Raw genomic sequence first — 9,998 nt, forward strand, 5'->3', positions numbered from 1 at the left:
ATTTGGTGGAAACCAGAAGAGTTTTTCTATGGCCTGTGACATCCCAGGAATAGATTATAGGACTGACAAGGCTGCTGAGATGTCCCAGCTCAATGAGGTCAGGAGGACCATCTACGTAACAACTGTGTTATTGGGGGCAGCTTCCATCAGTAGTGGACTTAGTACAGTGTGGAGGGATATTTCTGTCATGCAAATACAAATTTAATCCACGTGACATTTAAGTAACATTTATATGAACAGAGTTGAGTGCTTTTAAGAGGTGTCAGAATACTCTTAGAGTGACAAAACCGGCTAGAAAGAGGGAAAGGGCTGTGTGTGAGAAGCACAAGTCAAAGTAGAGAAGGGAGGATGGGGTTTTTCCAAAGCTGTTTTCCGTTCAGCAGCTGGAATGTGAAGCCCAGCCTCATGGGATGTTGATGCAGAGATCTGTTGTTCCATGCGATTTCACCTGTAACCTTTTTATCCAACTTTCAAATCCAAACATCTCATCGTGTTCTGTTACTGGAATATCTGCTTCACAGATTCCTTGGTGTTAAAACGTGGCCAAACTGAGAAACAAGAACATTTCTAGAATTTCCTTGACGGCATCCCTCCGTGCTGCAGCCTGTGCAGGAGCACTGTTTGTTCTTGTGAGCTTTGATGCCTGCTTCAACACACAATCACTCCTTTCTCAGTTTGACCTTTTTATTAAAATTACCAGGAAGCCCTGAGGCTTCAGTTAGGATTGAGCCCTCCTGTGTATATAAACAGTTTAAGAAAAATGAAATGCAAAGGTTAGCAAGAGGCTTGCAGAGACTTTGCTAAACAGGTGGCCATTTCATGGTTTCTTATTTAATAAACTGAGTGAGCCTGGAAATCATCCAAGAGACAAAAAGGTGTTGACACTCTCATTTTCATTGTTGCATTTAAAGATTTAACTGTTTCTTTGCAGCGTAAAATACAATGGTGAGCTTTTTGAACATCAGTGACAGCGCAGTGTTACTAAGCAGACTTTCTTTCCTAGCACCTCTCATGGGTGAGTCCTCCAGGCCTGTGCCTTCCACGTGGGGAACAGCCGAAGGAAGAGATTGCCCATGCAGTACTAATTCAAGAAGAGGAATGAAAGATCAAAATCCTGAAGACACCTGGCAAAGCCAAGGAACTCAAACCAGTTATCCAGGAAAAGGTATGAAAGGGGAACTTGCTAGTACAGACAACATATAAACCCAGAGCAGACACTACCTTAGACAACTGCTTCACCACTGGAGTGGGGCGAGAGATCTACTGGAAACAAAATACATAACTCCAGAGAGGCAGAGGCATTGCAAATGGCCCAAAGCTAAAGCAGAATGTAATGCAGCATTCATTTTATTTGCATTACATTCTATTTATTTTTTTTAAGCTATACAGGGGAAGAAAAATCCCTAGGGTCAGAATGAGGTGCAGATTTTCAGTAATGTGCTCAGTAGAATGGATGCATAAATCCCATTAGCAGAAATGGAAATCAGTTGTTTAACCCAAGTAATTGAAATTGTGTGTTGACTTTGTTATCTTCCACAGTAGTAGCTCTGAATCCTGCCTCTTTGGTTGTTCTTGGTAAATGAAATTAGTTTTGTTTCTACCAGGACTGTGCAGGGAAAAAAAATTGTCTTCCAGATCTGAAGGCAGTGCAGGTCTGCAGCTGCAGAGCCACCAGGCCCACTCTGGACCTCTTGGAAAAGGCCAGTAGCCTGAAGAAGGTAGGGACAGAAGGATGCTGCCATAAGGGAGGTACCAGGCTGCATCTGGACAGCTGTGTGGAGCAACAGTTAGTGTCCAAGGGATTGTATTTACATGGCTCATCATTATTCCCTGCTGAGGCATGATTACATGTTTCCTTGTGCTTCCAAAAAAACCTACTGTTGGGCTGAACTGCCATGATTAAGGATGTGAGCCTCTAGGCCAGGAATAAAATTGCTACTTTTTAAAAATTTTAATGAGGTTTAACAGGTGACTTTCTTCTTTTGGTAAAACTGATTTCTTCCTTGAGGGCTGCTTGAATTTGCTCTCAGCTTCCAGTGATTTTAATGTGGACAAGATGTACACTAGGAAAGGAAGACAGCAGTGAGACATCATCAGAGCCTCTACTGGCCCCAGATGTTTTCTATGTGCCTCTAAATCTTGAATCTATTTTTGGCAGGTCTGGTCCTGCAATCTGCACAGTTCTTCGTCCTGAGGATAGCAGTCAGCTCTGCAGGCAGCCACCCTGCCTTGTCCTGCCTGTCACGTTTGGTGTGTGGACATGCTTGTGTGGTGAGGAGCAGGCCTGACTTGTGTTCTAAAACCTCCCGGACAGATGAGCTCTTACACTGTGTATAGTCTAAACCCTGGAGTTGATCCTGGTTGGTTACACACGAAGCAGCCACAGGGAGAAATCAATACAGCATTTCACTGACTAGCAGAGGAGTCTCCCAACAGGTGACAGGCTTTGAGCACCATCGAATCATGCTTTTTTTGCTCAGTAGTTTGCATCACATGTCCTGGGATACCAGAAGGAAGAGTGCCGGCTGCTTCAGGAGGGATGCGGTTAGCTGGACTATGTCAGTAAAACACCTGGCATTGATGCTCCAGCATTGAGCAATTCTGATTTGTCACAACTTCTACTGGGTGAATAAATCCTTAGTGAGGGCTTTTCTAAAGGCTGGAAGGACAGTGTGTCACACAGCTCCAGCAGTCTGGAGGCATGTTCAGTTCTGTCCATCGGCCCTCGTGTAAATGAGAAACAGCAGTGTTGTTTAGGACAGGCTCATTATTCCTGCTGTGTTGACACTCATGTGAGTAACATATACAGTCATAGTGGATCAAGAAATCACTGTGAAAGTTACAGTTCAGACATTTGGGTATGGCTGGGAAATTGCTTAACAGTTTTTCTGGTTTATAAACGTGGAAATGAGACTCTAGTAGGAATAGGTGTAGGACTTGGGTCTGCCAGGACTGGGAGGTTACTGTACTGAATACAGTTATGCACAGTTAAGAGATGGCCTTCAGCCCTCAAAACATTCCAGTCCAAGTGAAAGAAGAGAGCTCAGGTGGGATAGAACAGGAAATATGGAAGGAAAAGGTGATAATGGTGAGTATTGTGATTTGTAAGTTTGGTGGTCCTGTAGAAAAGGTTTTTTTTCAGGAAAGGATCTGAAAGAGGGCAATGTCTTTGTTTTATTGAAGTGTAAAAGCAGCTTCTCCCAAACACAAGGAGGAGTAGGGGAGAAGGGGCAGCTGCAGTCATTAGAGCAGATCGTTGCCATGGAGTCATATTCTGCAGAACCATGTAGGGCAAGATCGTGTTTTCCAAGCTGTAAGGAAGTCAATGCCAGTGTGCCAGTGATCCAGACATGAAACAACAACCTGAATGGCAGTTTTGGTTAGGTGGGGATAGAGGAGTCTGTGCATTAAGTGAGATTATGCCGAAAGAGTTTGCAGGATTCAGGCACAGCTTTGACTATGAGGACCCAGGGAAAAGCATAAAATGACAGACTGTGAGCAGTTAGAGGAGTGATGGTTCCAATGGGCTTTTATATATTCTGATTAAAGGAAAGCAGGTATCTAAGCAGGCTTGGCAAGGAGAGAGGCTAAAAGCCACTTTGTCCAACATGTCTCTAAGAAAAAAAACCAGTCAGGTAACGCTCTATAAAAGCTCCTCCATTGGCAGCACAGCTGGGAGACAGCTGAGTCCATTGCTTTGCAGAAGCATTGGCTCAAGTACCAGGTTATGTAGACATGGTATCTTCGTTTCGGATCTAATGTGAAATTGCAGCTTTGGCCTGGAGCTCACAGACCTAAGGAGGCTCCTGCTAGCTGCCAGCTGACTGGTGGTACCCATTCCTGTGTGAGTCTCCTTATCTCTATGGGAAATCAGGAGTGGCTTGCCTGAACTCAGCTTGCAGTGTGAGAGGGTGTACGATAGATGTTGTGATTTAGCAGCTAACGGTCTTTCAATTAACTTTGATCTACACTGATTTATCTATAGCGCTGACTTTAACATCCTGCAACACCAGGAGTCATAAAGTCACTTACTTAAGTGAAAAACCTTACTGAAATGTGTTGAACCAACACAGTGGTCTTTATCAGCCAGACCTGATAAATCCACAACAAAGAAATAGTTACCTTGATGGGGCATTCACTTATGCTATCTTCTAATTCTTTCATGTTTGTGTACCATATTAGCCTTTCTGTGATTTTGCTTGGGGTTCATGCAAGATTATGGCTTCTTGGCCATCTGCTTTTTCTGACCATCCATTTATTTCTTTCCAGCCCTCTGGAACACCCCATAGCATTCCAAGTTTTGTCAGAAGTTAACGCTAATGGCTGTTAATGGGTGTCAGGGGAAATGGAATAACTGATGTCTGCAGATATCTCTTTTCAGCCAAATTATTCTGCTGTGAGACCCGGGAATGATCAGGCACAATAAAAAGCACTGTTAGCGAAGTCTCATTGTACAGACCCTTGTGCAAAAGGATCCTCTGAGGCTCATGGACTTCACAGCTGCCCATTGATTTGGGGCATTAGTGATCAGTGCCAATATCAGCTTTCTCTAGGCAGTTTTTCTAAGCTTTTATGTTTCTGGCAACTTAACTTTATAAGGGTGCTTGTGTTCCAGGTTTGACACTTATTTTCCATGAAAGAATCCCTGAAGATCAGTTTGATTTCTTTGCAGCAGCCCATAGCTGAGTTTAGATTTGTAGACCATTAATTTCAGGGAAGACCTTGACTCAGCTGATGGTTGAGGAGACAGTTACTGCCGTTTGGTTGCCCACAACTTTACTTAAGCTGAGATAGTAGCATAAGGTTTGACTTGTAATGAGGGGCATCTCCGTGATGTTAAGAGTCCAGGGCAGTGTGGAAGAGACACCAGGAGCGAACTACCTCCCTTGTGTAGGTCCCTAGTAAGTAGGTGCCTTGCCATGCTGGTCAAGCTCTTCAAATACCCCAGGCTAGTGCTGCATATACAGCTATAAACATCACAAATTGCAAGAACTGGATGTGCCTAAAGAGGCAAATGAGCTGCAGCTTGGCTTACCCCTAGCAGTCAAGACCTTCTGTGCCCTTATCACTTGTTTTGGTGTGACTGCATTGAGGGTGGAGAATGTCAGTGATGGGGAATGGCTGAACCCAAAGGACTCTCTGTACCTTACTAAAAATAGTGTCATTTTAAAAAAAAAACCAACAAAAAAACCTGTTGCGGTTCTGCTAGGGGAATGATAGGACAACTTGGTCAAATGTATTTAAAATCTGCTAAAAAAATCCCATGCTTTGGGATGGCACTGGAAGGATAGAAGAGTTATTGTTTCCAGCTGTAGTAGTTCCATTATCAAAATGAACCCTAGGTGTAAGTAATGTGAGATGCCTCTGCATCCCACGTGCATGTTCAGCCTTCAGAGTAATTAACACTGATTGTTGTCATTTTTATAACAGTACCTTGCCAGTGTGCTGCAAGATGTGCATGAAATCTGGCAGCAGTGCTGAGAAGGGGACCCAAAGGCCATTGACAATATTCCTAGTCAAGGTACCTGAAGGACTTTGGCTTCAGTCTCCCAAGTAAACTTACAGCTATTTTTATGGTAAGTTTTCAGCTGAATCACAGTGTCTCCTCTAGAAAAGCAGATCTACTTCACAAAACCCAGTCTGATGGAAGCTAAAGAAGCTAAAGGCAATGGAGCAAAAAGATGACCCTTTTGGACAGAGAGATTAGGGTAGGTATTTTGTGGCAGAGAGGGAAGAGATGTGGAAACACTGATAAACTGGGATTAAAAATAAACCCAGAAAGCATTCTCAGATAAATGAATACAGAGGGTAATAGCTTGTGCAATTATTTATCTCAATGAGGGACAGTATCAGAGAATGATTTATAAATTGGGGGGGGCAGTATTTTGGTAATAAAAGTTAAGAAATCAAGCACCAAAATACAAGCTAAGATCAAATTTAATTATTCTTTTCGGTATTTAGAACATCTTGGAGAGGCTTATCTCCACTTCTATATTCATATAATAATTTGCATATCATAGCACGAACTAGAGGTGTTTATGGAACCCTCAAATATAATAAATCATAAGGGAGTGCCAATTTATCTGGATTAAATAGAGATGAAGTTGATGTGCACAAGACAAAAGGGAATTTTGGTCCTGTTATGTTCTGATTTCAGCTGAAACTTCCTCTTTGACTGAAACACAACCCTGAATGTTTCACAGTTCTGTAAAAGGGTATTTGTGTTCCCAGTCCCATTTCCCCCCCTCCATGGCTTTCTATCTTAAACAGGGCTGAAGTTTGGTGCAGGGTACTAAACACCTGTAGTATCTCTGCCTGATTAGGGAACTTGTCTATATATTTTATGTATCAGGAGGAAGTTAATTGCATTTTCAGTTGCTTAATTTCATCTTTCTTAAAGGATAAACACAGTTTATTATGGTTCATGCCCCAGAGTAAATCAAGATTTTTATGAATGTGAACAAGGTATCCTCTCAGTCACTTAAGAGTGGAGGTTAGTGACTCTCAAAGTCGTTGAAGAGTATGGGCACGTTTTCAAAGCTCAAAATACAGAAGGAACTATTAAAATATCATCCTCTGTGTTGTTTTTTTAATGTCATTTTTACCCCCCCTTCCTCAACTATAAAAAGAAGCATAGAATAAAATAAAAAAGATGTTCTTCTTTCACAGTGAACTCTTGTCCCTACTGTACACAGGACTGTCCTGGTTTTGGCTGAGATAGAGTTCGTTTTCTTCTTACTAGCTGGTGCAGTGCCGTGGTTTGGATTTAGTATGAGAACAATGCCGATAACACGCTGATGTTTGAGTTGATGCTAAGCAGTGCTGGCCCTGAGTCAAGGGCTCTTCAGTCTCTCGGGCTCTGCCAGGTAGGAGGTGCACAAGAAGCCGGGAGGGAGCAGAGCCAGGACAGCTGACCCCAACTAGCCAAAGGGATATTCCATACCATAAAATATCATGTTCGGTATATAAACTGGGGGGAGCTGGCTGGGAGTCACAGATCGCTGCTCAAGGACTGGCTGGGCATCGGGCAGTGAGTGGTGAGCAGTTGAATTGTGCATCACTTGGAGTTTTTTTCCCTCGAGTTTTATTCCTCTCTCTCACTATCCTCTTTGTTACAATTATTATTGTTGTTGTTATTATTATTTTTACTTTATTTCAATTATTAAACTCTTCTTATCTCAACCCACGGGTTTTACATTTTTCTGATCCTTGGATTGACTGAGCGGCTGCCTGGTACTTAGTTGTTGGCTGAGGTTAAACCACAGCAATGACCTCATGCTTATTCTTTCTTCTCCAGCTTCATTCTTTTCACTTTTGGCACATCCACAGTATGAAGTCTGCCCAGATTTAAAATTCTTTTTTATTTCCAAAAGGTTGTATAATTTATACGTTCTACACTGACTAGCAGAGCTCCCTCAGCTAGAGGGGAGTGGTAAAATAAGGATACGCTCTCAGCAAATACTCATTGCTCTAAGGTGAGGTTACTTGTCCAAGTAAGGAGTTGAGGGGACCTGAAGCTGCTTGCTGCTCTAACTGTAGTGGAAAATTTTGGTGTCTTACTGAAATGGCTGTGAGAATTATTAAGGCATGTTCAAAGTTCTGCTGTATCTGTTAAGCAGTGTCCTAGGTAGCTGCACATCTGAATTATTTTGACTTTAATTCTCCACAGTCCTGCCTACACGCTTAATTTGGTGCATTGGAAGTAAGTGCTAATGATACCATGTGAGAAGTCTTTGTAGGAATGGCAGCTGAACACTGCAGCTTAATGGAGTACCCAAAATTAATTTAATTATTATTTTTCTGTAGAGAGGAGGCATTGCAGCAAGCAGAATTTTACAGATAACCTCCAGCTTCCTGCAGAGGCACTTTTTCAAGGGTTCTCATCTGAAGGTATTTAAGTAATTTTAAGTGTTCTCTGTTGAGATTTGCTTTCTGCATGGAGTAAATCTCTCACTTTGATCAAATGCAGAGTTTTGCAAAAATTTGAGTGTTTGTTAGTTAAGGTTAAGGAGAAACTTTTCAGAAGTGCCCAAACAAAGATGCTGTGGGTCTGATTTACAGAGGTATTTGTAAAATCATGGTGAGGTGATTACGAGGAGTTATAGAAATGTGAAGGTACCTCATTCTCCGTGCAATCACTCTTGCTAGGGTTTTTGTCTTTTCCCATCATTCTCACTAACTGCTACTCTGAACCTTGAAGCATTTACATATTTTTTGCATTACCAGCCCAAAGATACACAGGCATGGTTGCAAATCTAGCTAGATGCACTGCTTCTCCTAAGAACAGCCTCCTACACCTTGTCTCAGTGGCAGTGGTTGCTGAGAGATGTCTCGATGGGTGGAGTTCACAGGCATAGTTCTGCATGTTGTATAGCTTGAGTGTCACTCAGATGGTTTTCTCCTGATTTTTTGGCTCTGTGGAGGTTTTTTTGGTTTTGTTCACCCCACCCACCCCCCGTCTGCCGTGGGAAATCCTCACTGCATGAAGACTATTGCAAAGCAAAATGCAATAGCTCCTACAGTTGTTTCTCGCTTGAATACTCCTTTCAGTGCCTTTAAAACATTGATATGTCAAGTAGGTATTTTATGTAGGTGTTTTGTATCATTTGATGGGAGTTAATTTCACCCACTAGGTAGTACTTCGTATTTAAAAGCGCTGCTCTCTAGAATGCTGCTGAGATAGCAAGGTATATCCATGCCATCTACAGGTAGAAGAATGAAACGGGGAAAGCGCAGCTTTGGTATCTCCCATGCTGTCCACGTTTGCTTTCTCAAATCCTGCTACAGGTGGCAATAGGCTTTGCCCTGCGACCAACCGTCAGGAAAAGGGGAGAGGGCAGCGCTTGGGATACGGGCCCCCATCCGTCCGTCTCTGCCCAGGCAGCAGGGAACCAGCGAGTTTGTGGTACGGGGCTGCGACTGTGTCAATGAGAGCAGCTGTGAAGTTTGTGTTCCTCTGTCACCTACCTCTGCAGGAGATGCAGGGGGTGCCCAGCTGTGGATGTCCCTCTGTGGTACAGAAGAGCATGAAGAAAGTCACCCAAAAAAGGCTGCGGTACCGGGGTGCTAATAAACCCCTGTGATCCGGGAGGCAGAAAGCGAAGGAGTTTTATGAGAAGGGAAGAGCGGGGCCGGGTGGGGGTGGGGGTGGGGGGAAGTCAGTGGAGCCCAACAGTTTGTCAGGGAAGAGAGAACTTTTTAATTGACTGTCAAACCATAACCTTGGAAACCTAAGGAAAAGAGGCATCAGCATGTCTGTCAGCACAGCTAGGCATCAATCTTCCCTGGCGAGACAGCAACACGATTACTTCTGGGGTAATGCCAACAACTTGGAAGTGCTGGAAGTTGATCTGGCCTGTAAGGAAGGAAGGGGGAAGGTGGGATGCACCTCCTCCCTTCATTCCTTCAAACTGTTCCATTTAAATAGATCAGTTACTGCTATTTTTTAATTAGGAGGGATTAAAACCTGTATCTCCATTTTGAAACATTTATTTTCACTTTGTTATGGCCTATTCAGAAATAAGGTCAAACCAGGGAGAAATATAATCTTAATAATTTTCTTTCCATATTTCCTACTGCTTTTATTATTTCATTTGTCTTATCCTAAGATATCTTAGCAAAACTGCTATGGAGTGGCTGATAGGAAATACTTCTAAATAGCTTTAATTTTAACAGAAAAATATCTTAAATTATCAGGACAGTTTTACTTAAGAACAATTTTTTATCTGGAAAAAGGTTTGGAACCTGATCTTACTGGGGAAGAAAATATCTCCTCTTCCTTTTCAAAACACTTTCCTAACTGTTTGGTGGTCTTTGGGACCAGTCAGCAGTCCTGCACATCCCATGGTGGGGGCTCATCTCCTAACTAACATCCAGAGCTACCGATGGAGCGCCTGAGGTGGTCATCTGTCTCACTTCACGTGGAGATGATGTGTCACAGGAGCCTTCCTACGAGCCTGGTAAGGAGCAACTTCTCCATGCTGTGCTAGATGATCCTG

At 42.9% G+C, this 9,998-nt stretch overlaps 1 long non-coding RNA gene across 1 annotated transcript in view; it reads left to right on the top strand.

The window, feature by feature from the left end:
- Positions 1-9,998, top strand: part of LOC130158801 (uncharacterized) — a 75,122-nt gene that overhangs the window by 13,732 nt on the left and 51,392 nt on the right. Inside the window, exons 2-5 of the long non-coding RNA XR_008825494.1 lie at positions 1,004-1,165; positions 5,431-5,521; positions 5,612-7,890; positions 8,788-9,959. This is a non-coding gene — a long non-coding RNA (uncharacterized LOC130158801). The remainder of the gene's footprint in view (positions 1-1,003; positions 1,166-5,430; positions 5,522-5,611; positions 7,891-8,787; positions 9,960-9,998) is intronic.

The sequence above is a fragment of the Falco biarmicus genome, chromosome 14 (genome assembly GCF_023638135.1).
Source record: "Falco biarmicus isolate bFalBia1 chromosome 14, bFalBia1.pri, whole genome shotgun sequence".
Lineage (NCBI taxonomy): Eukaryota > Metazoa > Chordata > Aves > Falconiformes > Falconidae > Falco > Falco biarmicus.